Below are 13,539 nucleotides of genomic sequence, written 5' to 3' on the forward strand. Positions count from 1 at the left end.
GCTCCTCGCAGGTGGCAGGCGGGTGCAGGTTGAACTCTTCTCCTGCTCTCCCCGCCCGCCACCTTCAAATGCCGGCATCCGACTTCCGGTTTCCGGTTTTATAGTCTTGTGTCTGCTCGCCCCGCCCCTTTTGTGACGTCATTGTGAAGTCATCGGCGGGGAGAGTTGGCGCGGGTCTATAAAAGGCCCCGGAAGCAGGTTCGGCGGGCGCGGGTTGTAGCAGGGCGAGTTAGGGTTGGGTGCGGGTTAAGGTCACTACTACAAATGTATTGTTATTGTTACTTTTTGTTATTGTTACTTCTATTCAGGCCCTCTCCTATTCATATTCCAGTCTCTTATTCAAATCAATGCATGGTTGCTAGGGTAATTTGGACCTTAGTTACCAGATTGGTTAAAATGCAAATTGAAGAGCTGCTGAATAAAAAGCTTAATGGGGATATTTGTCACCCACGTTTTAAATGTGTTACCATGAGCACCAAATCACCCCAAACTGTTTCCCATCTGCAAACAAGTAAATCACTGATGGGAAAGAGTATGGAGCACTTCATTTTACAAAGTCGTCCAAAGTTTCCTTGCAAGGTAACTTTGGGTGATTTTAGAAAACGAAGTTCCACATGCCGTTGACAAATATCCCCCTATTCCACTCCCCTAATAGGGTAAGGCAGAGAGGACATTTGCCTGAGCATCACAAAGGCTGTTTTTTGGGGCATGGTTGATAGAATGACTAATGACAAGGGGATGTCAAGCTTGGTCTGCTGGGTGTACTAGTACGACTATTAGAAATATGTACCAGCCCGATAGATCTTCTGGAAGCGGGGTAAACACTTACTTGTTTATTAACTGAATGCAATATGATGTTTGACAAAAAGGGGGTATCCCCAAAACATCATTCATGTAACAAACTCGCAAAAGCTTTCTCTGCATGTAAACACTTTATTGTGATGTTTTTTTAATATTACTGGGAGGGTTTTGACTGTCTGACATGTTAAGCACAGGTCATACCATTAAGGAAGAGGTGAGTGTGTGCCGGTGGTTCACTCCATATTGTGTTTTAGTTCAACTACAGTTGGTGCAGGCCAGACATCCCTGATTTATATAACCCACTCCCAGGTGAGCACTTAAGTCTTTCTGCATTGTTGGGACCCCCCATTCCCCTAAAACTGGCCCACAGCATTGAAGGGGCAGCGTATGCCTGTATACACCTTTGTTCAACTAAGCTAAACAAATTGGATTTGTGGAATTGGACTTGTGTTGAAAAAGGATCTGCCAAAATGGTGGAGCATGGTGTGTGGCTGACTTACCACTAAAACGCAGCAGCAGCCGGTGAACTGCTAAGTTGTTCTGTGAATTGTACTATGCTTAAAACAGGAATTATCATGATCCTTTATTATCCAATAATTTTTACTATTCTTTTGCTAACTTCGGGGCATGTAACGGTTGTCTTGGTAAATATTACCATAAAACTGCTAACAAAAGGGCAATACCACAAATAAAAGCCGCAAGTCCATCATGACTTTCATTAGGGATTCAATCCTTTGGAGAATTAACATTATAAACAACCAAACATTTGTAAATGTATAATTATTTAAATTCAAGTGATGAAAACGATGACAAACATATAGTACTCCCTTAACAACAGGGACATGAAGATATGACAATTCTTCTCTTCAGAAGTCTGTGTTATTTTTTTTTTTGCTGTGAATTTGCTTTGTAGTTAGCCAAATGCCACGCTCTGTACAGGACATTAAGCAGTCTGCCAGATGAGAAGAAGGAACTCATTAAGAATGGACCTGATCTGCAGGACTTTCTGTCTGGAGAGCTAGCTGGTAAGAGTTCCTGGGCCACATACAAAGGCAACTTAAAGAGACTGAAAGAAGAGAGGTAATAATTAGAGAAGAATTCAGTGGTGGGCAAAATGGTGCTTTTCAGGAGTTTTATATATGGTCCCTGATCCCTGGAAGTGGTAAATGCATTACAAAAGCATATAGAGTGCATCTAAAGGTTGGTGGCCTTCTTTGTTACTCGAGAGGGCCCTCACAGCTATACATGGGACATGGCAGAGAGAGATATTTGGGCCTCCATCACTCTTAGTCCAGGAGGACACAAGCTCTCCCACCTTGAAGGATATTTGAGGGTACACGCAATTTGTGTCATGGTTCCTCAGTCATGTAGATACAAGAACGTACTGCTAAGAAAACAAATATGGCCTTTTTGTGTTTCAGTAAACTGAAGTGGCTACTCTCTTAAGTCTTTGAACACTTAACTAAATTAAGTTTTCCTTTATGGTGATTTCTTCTCTTATTATAGATTAAGACTCCCACCTTGGGTGAAGATTGAAATTCCAATGGATAAAAATTACAACAAGCTGAAAAACACATTGCGAAACCTAAATCTTCACACTGTAAGTATGCTAATCTTTCCGTTAGATCTAAATGGTGGTTACACATAGGTGGGTGGATAAACTGGGAGGTTAAAGCCAAGATCAGAAATATAATTAATCTTTGAAGAGGTATACATTGTTTAGTCAGATTGTTGGAAGGGTCAAGATACAGGCAGGAGACCTTAAAGGAAAATTGCAGAGCAAGGAGGAGAGCTTTTTTGGGGTTTGATTTGAAGTTGAACTTCAGAGAAAGCATTAGCATGTGGTAAAATATTAAGCCCAGTTTATGCTATTTTGAACTACTTATACTATAACTATCGGCATTCAGAAAGGAAACACAATTCCTGACAGTGCAGGTCCCCCGTTAAAGGGGGTCGTTCACCTTTAATGATGTAGAGAGTGATATGCAATTGGTTTTCATTTTTTATTGTTTATGGTTTTTGAGTTATCTAGCTTTTTATTCAGCAACTTTTCAGTTTGCAATTTCATCTGTCTGGTTGCTAGGGTCTAAATTACCCTAATACCCATGCACTGATTTGAATAAGAGACTGGAATATAAATAGAAGAGGCCTGAATAGAAAGATAAGTGATAAAGTGGCACTACCGATAAATGTGTAGCCTTACATAACATTTGTTTTAAGATGGGGTCAGTGACTCCCTTCAGAAAGCTGGAAAGATTCAGAAGAAGACGGCAAATAATTCAAAAACTATAAAAAAAACATAAATAACGAAGACCAATTGAAAAGTTGCTTAGAATTGACCATTCTATATTAAAAGTTAACGTAAAGTTGAAACACCCCTTTAACTAGACCAGGGCTGTCTACCTGGAGGCCGGGGCTGAACTAGAAAGTCATAGCACATTCCTGTTATAGTCTTTAAGCAGTAGAAAAAGTGAATACAATACGATCCATGGCCCTTGCACCACATTTGTTCTGACCCACTGTTTTTGAACATCTGAGGTCCCCAGCAGTGCACCTATAGACCTATTAATGATCAGCCAAAGGGATTTCTGGTAATCTGTGCCAGAAATTAATTTAAAAAAACACACTATATCTGTATAACTTGTGTTTTTTCAAGATCTCCACTGCACAGCCATGGCAAAATTATTTGAGATATTTGTTAACCTAAGAACAGAGTCGAACACTTCATTCATGTATAAACAGGTAATTGGCTTATTTCAAAGAACAGACATACATCATTTTCTGGGTGCCATCTAATGACACCAATGTCTGTTGCAACTTAAAAAATCACATGACAACTGAAGTAGTAGATTAGTAATGCCAGGGTTGCCAGCTGCAATAAAACAGAGGCAAGCATTTCAGCGGGGAATCACATCCCTTCCCTTTGTAATTCCTCACTGAAATGTCTGTGTGCTTGCCTCTGTTCTATTACATGTGGACTTTGCTGGATGTTCTATTACATGTGGACTGTGAGAGACTCATAGCAACTGCAGCTGAGGTCACAAATCAATGAGTGTGGACGAGTTTGTTTTAAAGGCCTGCCCTCTGAATATCACTGCATTTTAGATTCCCAGCACCCAGAGCTGCTTATTTGATGATGGTCATGTTACCTGAGAGGCTTTTTATAGTCAACTTTATGCATTTGTTAACATCAAGGTGTGTGAAGAAGCTCTTGTCCTAATATTGGGGAGTGCTGGGGGGGAGGAGAATACGGCACAGCCACAGCAACCATAATGGTGAGTGAGAAATTTCAATATATTGATATGAAATGTTCATTTGGCTTGTTATTTGTTTACAAATTACACCTGATTTTCAGGGGTATCTTTATGGGCACTTTTATTCAGTTACATGTTGTGACTCTCTTCATATGCCCAAAACAGTCTTTTTCATATTTGTGTTAAGTATATATAATATTTAAAAAAAAGAGTTTTGCTTTATTTTTCAAGTTCTGTTGAGTTCTGTACTTGTTTATAGTATTATTTACTGTTTAAATGATTTTTTTGAATTTTTTCTGTGGTCAAAAATCAAAGTTGTTTTGTGACCTCACAAAAATTTTTTTCTTCTTCTCCCTCAGTTAATGGGTGACACGTGTACCCGAGGTTGTCGTTTCTGTTCGGTGAAAACTGCAAGGAACCCTCCGCCCCTGGACCCAGATGAGCCATATAATATGGCAAAAGCAATAGCTGAGTGGGGTCTGGATTATGTGGTGCTGACATCAGTAGACCGAGATGGTTGGTATGCATTGTGTAAATTGCTCCACAAGAACGACGCTATTGCTTATGTGGCTCACAATGATTTCTAAAGGCCCCCACACACGGGCCGATAAAACCTGCCGACAGGCCGGCAGCTTATTGGTCCGTATGTGGGGCCATCCGACAGGTGTCTCTAATCAATATCTGGCCAAAAGTCGGCCAGATGCCGATCGGGCAGGTTTAAAAAACCCTGTTGGATCCCAGCCACGTCTTTTCGTTGATGCATCAGAACGCTGTTTGGCCTCCATTGTGATCCAATCGCTGGGCCCTAGGGCCCATGATCGGATCAGCCCGATATCGCAGACTTCAATGTGGGCATATCGGGGAGAGATCCGCTCTTTGGCGACATCGCATGTTTATGGCCACCTTTAGACTGTAAAGTTTACTGGAAAATATGGTGATATTTCTGCAGACAGTCTACTTTATCTGCAAGTCTTCATTTTTTAAACTGACAAATCCCATATGCATTGCACGGAAATGAAACTTCAGATGATATTTAAACACTGAGTTCCAGTTTTCTATTTAAAGGGGATGTATGGTCAAAAATTATAATCCCCTTTTGCCTTTGGGGAATGAATAGAAGCATTTTTCAAATTGCAAATAATTATTTTTTATGAGCCAATTTTGAGTTGCTCGCAGCGCAATCAATTCTGCTCATTTCAGCAGCGAGCAAAACCTTCACGGCCCGTGGCCGCCTCTTCTGCTAGTCCTGGCCACTTCCCAATGAAAAACAAGTAGGCAGTCTTGTTTGCAGACACCTGCTCGATGTGCATGCGCCTCACCGTCACCTCCACTGTTGCTTGACTGCCTACTCGTTTTTCATTGGTAGGTGGGCAGGACTAGCAGAAGAGGAGGCCATGGGCCAAGCAAAAGAGACGGCCACAAGCCGTAAAGGTTTTGCGTGCTTCTCAAATCAGCAGCGATGTGAGGGAATTGATTGCACTACAAGCAACTCAAAACCGGCTCATCAAAAATAATTATTTGCAATTTGAAAAATGCTTCTATTCATTCCCCAAAGGCAAAGGGGATTATAATTTTTGACAATACATCCCCAGTATTGTTAAGTAGTAAAGATAAAGACAATGACTTATTTTAAAACATGATTAATTCTTTAGATATTTCAGATGGGGCCGCTGAACACATTGCAAAAAGAGTGTCAATGCTAAAAGAGAGGTAGGTATAATTATTATATATTTATATTGAATCATTGATTATGGGAAACCATAAATGGACTGGAGAGATTTTGCAACTGCTGTAGATTAAAAATATATATAACCATATTCATAGCCATCACTGCAGTTATTAAAGGAGACATATAGGATATATAAAAAAAAAACTAACTTCGTAGGCAATAATGTTTACTATATGATGCTGGTTTTACATTTGGCCAAAAAACAATGTCTTCAAAATTCAAAGTCTTCAAAATAAAGGGTCCCTGCCAGTAGCACAGTAGGAGGGGGACAGCCAACCACAGCCCTGCAGTCACACAAGCAAAGACAGGCTTCAGTTCCCCATCAGGGCAGCAGGAAGTGGAACACAGGTGCGGGACTAGTAGTGTTTTTGCAGAAATATTCAAAAAATCAGCCTGAAACACTTGTACTTTTTTAAGCACATTCCTTCTATATTTGAAATAGTATGATACAATGGTAAATTCTTGTTTTTCACACAAAATTTCTCCTTTAATACCACCTATGGTTTAGGACATTCAAAGTTGAAGCTTGTTGCTACTGTAGCAAGGGAATGTAATTTAAAAAAAACAGCACCGATGGGTTGACTTCCTCTGTCTCCCTTCAAATCCTGCTTGGGCTTTGGGCTATTTCTCATGCTCACAACAAACTTTTTTGGCAAGTGCATGCGCTGTGTCTTCGTAATCCACTGTGAGGTTAAAGGGATGTCGATTTTTTTTGAGTCCGTTTTTCTGGAATGAAAGATGGTTTGGCAAATATTAACCATAGGTTTAGTAGGACAAAATGCAATTGATTTGGTGTAAGCCTTATGGGAAACTGGAAAAGGATTCTTCTGTTTCACAAGAACTGAACTTGTTATAGGACTAGAACCTGATGATATTTAACCCAGGATTCTAATATTAAGAGGCAGATTTATCAACGTTTTTATTGTGATTTAAGTTTATTTGCAATCTATTATGCGTGAAAAACTCGAATGTAAAGGTTCGGCATCTAAAAGCTGCCAAGTTAACGGGTTAAGCTAATGGGAAGCAAAATGTATATTTTTTTTCAATTTTAATTGTTTACATTGTTTTTTAAAGTTGCTAGACCCATTGAAAAATTATGAGATGGTGGGGGGATAGATTCCTGTATTTTAACATGTAAGTGCAGTGCATTTGGGGTCTTATTATCAACTTTGGGACTCACAGCTGTCAGTAGTTTAAAGTAAAGTTAACCTTTTAATAAGCTCTAGTGCCCTGGAGAATAATGTTGCTTATTCATATATAAACTTGTAGTCAGTTTGATTCTTAGTTGTGCAAAACGTTGTGCTTTGTGCAGTGGTTTACACATGTCATTGTGATGTGAATAAACTGGAGAGCTCAGCAGCCAAATTATGTTAATTATTGATAAATGCAAGGCTATGGATTTGGCCAAAACAGCAGGAATGCTAGAATGCTAATACATTAGTTAAGAAGGATTTAGCAGTTATTGTGCGTGACACTGTAGGTCAGTGTAAGTTATCGTGCAGTTAGTATGATTTATTTGGTTCATCCATAGAAGAAGCACAGTCGCCAATTTCAGTGCAATGTAACAGTACTGTGTCTCTCTGTACAGCGCTCCAGTAGCTGGGAATAGAATAGTACAGTTATATGATACAGGGAAATAATGCAGCATTTCTGGTTACTATTTCAATTCCCTTTCTTAGATCTGGTCACATTATAGAACAATGCATTTTACCCTCAAATAATTGCCTAATTCAGTGCTGTCCAATTTCTGTGGCACCAAGGGCCGGAATTTTTCTAGTGTATATGGTGGAGGGCCAATAATGGAAGCCAGTGTTGACCACTCTCACTTTTAAATCACACCCCATGTTATCACAAAAAAATGTTACCCATATTAATGGTGGTTGCACACGAAAAAAACTAAAAAGTTGGCGTTCACTGCAGGGATATTACTCATGTGAAAAAAGTTTATTAAGTCATATCCTTAAATCTATAAACCTCATCCTCGCTTGTGGATAGCACAGCAACACCCAGTACATGATTAAACACTTTAAGGATCCACTAACAACTATTTCCAAATTGTAACACCAGGTTCACCTCCCACAGGCAGAGTACGGCACACGCAGTCAGAGTACGGCACACCCAAGGAGCATAGATGGGACAGAGTACGGCACACCCAGGGAGCATAGAGAGGGCAGAGTACGGCACACCCAGGGAGCATAGAGAGGGCAGAGTATGGCACACACAGGGAGTATAGGGCAGGCAGAGTCTGGCACACACAGATAGGGTAAAACAGGCAGAGCAGGATAGGAGACCTATCAGGACCACTCTAAAATGAACAGTACATACTGTACTATGTACAGTGACACAATGGCAGTGCTTCTCCTACAGTCTGTATGAGATGTGATCAATGCAGGATATTACAGGTGTGAACAATAGAGGTCCTTACAAGTGTGAACAATACATGGGATTACAAGTGTGAAAATGCAGGCCTTTTATATTCGGAAACTGAGGATGTGAACAATGCCAGTTAATCTCAGTTCTGATACTTTATGAAGATTACACGTAGGTAAGCAATCAAAGCAACTAGACTTCAATGGAGGGCCATACAAGGCGGGAAGTACAAATTGGACAGCACCTCAGTTTCATACGATAGTATATTTGCGGCTATTGCCAGCTTTAGGCAAAGTGGAGGCAAACAAAGTGGAGATGGTGCAGTAGCTGAACTCTGTCTCTTATTCACTACTGCTTCAGCCAGAAATGGCAAGGACACGTGGAGTGTATAATTCACCCGTCTGTGTTTTGTATGCAGGCAGAGGAAGGTGGATCTGCTGTCATTTGCTCCTCCCTGTAGCCCCAGTCACATGCACAGTGTTGGATTGTGTAGAGCTACATTGAGTGGATATTTTCACAGAAATGCAAAAGTTTATATTTTCACACCAGTATTCGCTCAGTGTTGCTGCACACAGGCCGACAGCTTGTCTGTCAATGGAGCTAAAGGAACACAAAATGCAGTAAGAGGAAAGTAGATGATCCATTGCAGGTGCCCTTGGCCTAAAGGGGCCGAGAGGTTTGTGCTTTTATATGGTCACATAACTCCTTGGTTACTTATAATATCTTTATAAACTACAGTAAGGTACATTATCCACTATATAGTGCAGGCCATTCAAATGAGTGTATATACACTGCAGAAATATGGAGTGTTTTATGTATTTCTTTATACACAGAAACCAAACAATTCTCATTGAATGCCTCACACCAGATTTTAGAGGGAACCTGAAGGCAGTGGAGACTGTAGCCATGTCTGGCTTGGATGTTTATGCCCACAATGTGGAGACTGTGCCAGCACTGCAAAGGTAAGTCTTGATGTGCAGGTGTATTTCCCTCCATAGCGGTTTTCATGCAGGCAAGTGCACATACTGGTGGGGCAGACACACCTCGTATTGGATCAGTAGGTGAGATGGACTCACTGAGGAGGCTGAGATTAACTAAATGACAAGTTGATTATAGATGCATAATAAGTAAGGGTTAGGTATGCGGTTTATTTTCCCTTAAAAATGTCATTGCTGTCAGAAGACAATAAAACAGATGGTCTTAATAATAACAAACCACCCGAATAATGCAAGTTTTGAGAAATGGCAGTATAATCCTGTCCAAGAAATATTTAGGGACCATTCTTGCTGGGCTGTTAGACTGCCACCAGATGGCAGCCTATGTACTTTTTGCAAACACTAATACTTATGTATCATAGGTAAATTGTTCATTTCAAGCTGATTGCTTCAAAAAAACCCCAGCTAATAGCATTTTTTTTTTTTAAATTCATTAGGTATGTACGTGATCCTAGAGCGAATTTTGACCAGTCACTAAATGTTCTAAAACACGCCAAAAATGTACGGCCTGATCTAATATCCAAAACATCCATAATGCTTGCCTTAGGCGAAACAGACGAGCAAGTCTACTCCACAATGAAAGGTCAGTAACTGGATGGAATCTGGTTATTCAGATGTTGGGGAGGATATTGCTCCAGTCAGTGTTGATCTTGACTCAAGGGTGAGTAACTTAAAGGAGAAACAAACCCATTACCAAAAAAACCCCTACCCCCCCACCCCACGTAGAACTCCCTCCCTCCTTTCCCCCCCAGGGAAATGCCTCTAACTTTTTACTTACCCCTCTGTGCAGATTCAGGGATCGCAGTTCACTGCAGCCAACTTCTGGGTCTTCGTGTCTTCTTCCATCGCTTCGGCAATTTCCGTCCATTTTGGCTCATGCGCAGATGTCGCAAACTGGCACATTTCTCCAACTGCGCATGCGCCACTTCGCCAGTCTTAGCTTACTAAAGACCCGGAAGATGGCTGGCGTGAACTTCCTGAATCTGCACCGAGGGATAAGCAAAACTTAGGGGCATTATTCCGGGGGGGGGGGCGATCTAGGCTGGGGGGTAGGAAAGAGGGGTGTCTACGTTGGGTGGGGGGTAGGGTTTTTTTTTTGGTAAAAGGTTTGTTTCTCCTTTAAAGGGGTTGTTCATCTTTACATGAACTTTTAGTATGATGTAGAGAGTGATATTCTGAGACAATTTGCAATTGGTTTTCATTTTTTATTATTTATGGTTTTTCAGATATTCAGCAGCTCTCCAGTTTGCAATTTCTGTAATATGGTTGCTAGGGTCCAAATTACCATAGCAACCATGCATTGATTTGTTAAGAGACTGGAATATGAATAGGAGTGGGTCTGGATAGAAAGATGAGGAATAAAAAATAATTCAATACAATACATTTGTAGCCTTACAGAGCATTTGTTTATTAGGTGGAGTCAGTGACCCCCATTTGAAAGCTGGAAAGAGTCAGAGGAAGAAGGCAAATAATTTAAAAACTATACAAAATAATTAATGAAGACACTTTCTACAATGTGTGTTACATAGCAAGAATAATAAGCGGAGCATTTCCATACAAAGCTGAGCTGCTGCTTTATTTTCCAGCACTGCGAGAAGCGGGTGTGGATTGTTTGACCTTTGGTCAGTACATGCAGCCAACAAAACGTCATCTCAAGGTGCCCATCCCTTTATTATGAATCTTGTCAAGATTATTTACTGCTTGCTGAACTATTGGCAAGTCTACAATAATTGTCTAGTGTTAGAGGCAGGTTTACTAAGCTCGAGTGAATAGTTTGAATCAAAAAATATTCAAAGTACTTTTTTGGGTACTTCGATCATCGAATTGGTCGAATTCGATCGAATCAAATGATTCGAACGATTCGAAGTAAAAATCGTTTGACCATGCGATAATCGAAGTACTGTCTCTTAAAAAAAACTTTGACTTCATACTTCGCCAAATTAAAGCTACCGAAGTTTATATTTTGGTCGAATGAAAATCCTTCGATCAATCGCTTAAACTTTCTGTATATATAATACCTATTATACCACTATTTTGGATTCGAATCCCTGAATGCTTAGTAAAAGATTCTGCCGAATATCCTAATTTGCATATGCATATTAGGGGCAAGAAAGGAAACAGTGGGGGAAAAATATTTTCCTTCCTTGTTTTGTGACAAAAAATCACCTGATTTCCTTTCCCACCCCTGATTTGCATATGCAAATTGATTTCAATTCAGCCGAATCCTGCTGAAAAGGCTGAATCCTGAACCGAATCCCTAATAAAACCCAAGTGAGAGAGTGTATTTGTGTCAAACCAAGAGGTTTGGGCCACAATGCACACTTAAAGGGGTTGTTCACCTTCCAAAATTGTTCTCCAGAAATAAAGACTTTTTTTCTGTTGCTTTTCCATTTTCTGTTTTTTACAGTTTTTCCAAAATCTAAGTTTAAAGTTTAATCTTTGTGTCTCTGGTGTTTAAGTCTGGCATCTCAATAATTCAGGTGCAGATTCTAAACTGTTAACATTTTGCAAGATTTTATCAAAGTCCGAATTTATTTCATTATTTTCTGAAAAATACTCCAACCAAATGCGCACAGGTTTTCCCCCCTTATTTATTATTCCCCCCTTTTTTATAGTGTTATTCAGGTTTTTGGCATTCGGAGTTTAATAAATAATCACCTTAGTTGATACATTTCTCAGCAGCATCTCTGGAGTATTAGCAACTATTGTATCAATTCTACCAGCTGCCTGTAATATAGAAAAACAGTCACACATAGAAAATAGAAAGAAATTGGAAAAAGTCTTTATTTCTGGTGATCTATCTGAAAACAACTGAACTGGAAAAAAGTGTTGGAAGGTGAACAGTTCCTTTATAGCCTGTTCCATCTGTAGAACACAAATCACAAAAGAAATAGATTGCCATTAAGATGATTGATAATGGCTTAATATTTTGCAGGTCGAGGAGTACGTCACGCCAGAGAAGTTTAAGCTCAGGGAAAAAACAGGCAATGAATTAGGATTCCTTTAGTTCGCTCTTCTTATAAAGCAGGTATAGTACTTCCTCCTGTATTGCAAGTACATGTATAAGGGAGAAAACTAAGCAACTAAACAACAGCTCTTCATGGTTTTATTGTTAATGTTTTGTTTTAATTATTCGCCTAAAAGCTTTTGTGTTGTGCATCTTCCCAACTTCAGACTAAAAATTCTGTCTAGTTTTTGAGGCTATTGACCCTGGTAACCAAAAACAGAATGACTTATGGATTTTTAAATTATTTTTACTTACTTTTTGGGGCCCTTTCCTAATTATCTTCCATTTTAATTTCCATAACGTAGATAATCCCTAGGAGTTTAAAGGAGAACTAAAGGTATAATCACTGGGGGATGGCAGAATGCTACCCCCCACTGATTATAATCACTTACCTAATGCCCTCGCTGGTGCACCTGTTCACTAAAAACTGCACCAGCCCAGGGTATTTCAGTAGAAAAATATAATACAGACGATGGTATCTACAAAAATACACCAGCATGGACACGTTTTTAGGCGTGCAGGAGTGCTGCCTGGTGTTAATAATAATCACTGGGAGTTTATGATTTAAATCAAAGTTATCTATGTACATTTCATCAGGAAAATTAAAGCTATTTGAAAAGAGCCTCCGTTTGTTGACTAGACGCTCATCTAAGGAAGGATTTCATGAAAAGGCCAGTTTGTGCTATCACAGCACATGTAAAGCTGCTTCTCACCCAACCTACTCCATTCCCAAAGCAGGAACTAACATATTAACCCAGAGATTTCAATAGGCATGAGCGTGGAAAAAATTAGGTTTGTCAGCCCCATTATACAGCCAGCTGCTGAACAAGACTGTGCTATGGATAATTGTTATGCTGTATGAATTATGGAAATACATTTTTTAAACAGTACCCCTTTTGTAAACTGAACGTTTTGTTTGTCGTTGTGTGTGTGTGTGTGTGTGTGTGTGTGTCTAACCTGACGGTATTATATTACCCCTCTTGGGGTGATATTATACAGAGCACATTTGAACCTAGTTATTAATCTATGGTAAATAAGAAAATGTGCCAAATCAAGCGTCTCACATATTTTGTATCTATGCAGCTTTACAAACTTGATTCTCAGGTTCAATTTGCCAATTCCCACCAGAGCATGTGTCCAGCTACAAAACACCATGGAAGCCTATGCTAGGATCTGTCTTTAACCAATCAAGTGGCAGTACTGAGCTGCAAGGGCTAAACTACACAGGAAATTTTGATCAGATTTTGTGGGTTAGATTTTATCTGACCCACATAAATTTGTCATGAAACAGCATGAGAATTTACAAAATCTGATCTCCAATATTAATTCAGATCAAAGTCAGATGGTGTGTTTTGTTCATGCATCTGACTAGTCGATGTATTT

The 13,539-nt window shown here is 39.7% G+C and overlaps 1 pseudogene; it reads left to right on the plus strand.

Moving 5' to 3' along the window:
• The first annotated feature begins 982 nt into the window (after positions 1-982).
• LOC108719592 lies at positions 983-13,041 on the plus strand (annotated as a pseudogene).
• Positions 13,042-13,539: the final 498 nt, after the last annotated feature.

This window comes from Xenopus laevis, chromosome 1L (genome assembly GCF_017654675.1).
Source record: "Xenopus laevis strain J_2021 chromosome 1L, Xenopus_laevis_v10.1, whole genome shotgun sequence".
Lineage (NCBI taxonomy): Eukaryota > Metazoa > Chordata > Amphibia > Anura > Pipidae > Xenopus > Xenopus laevis.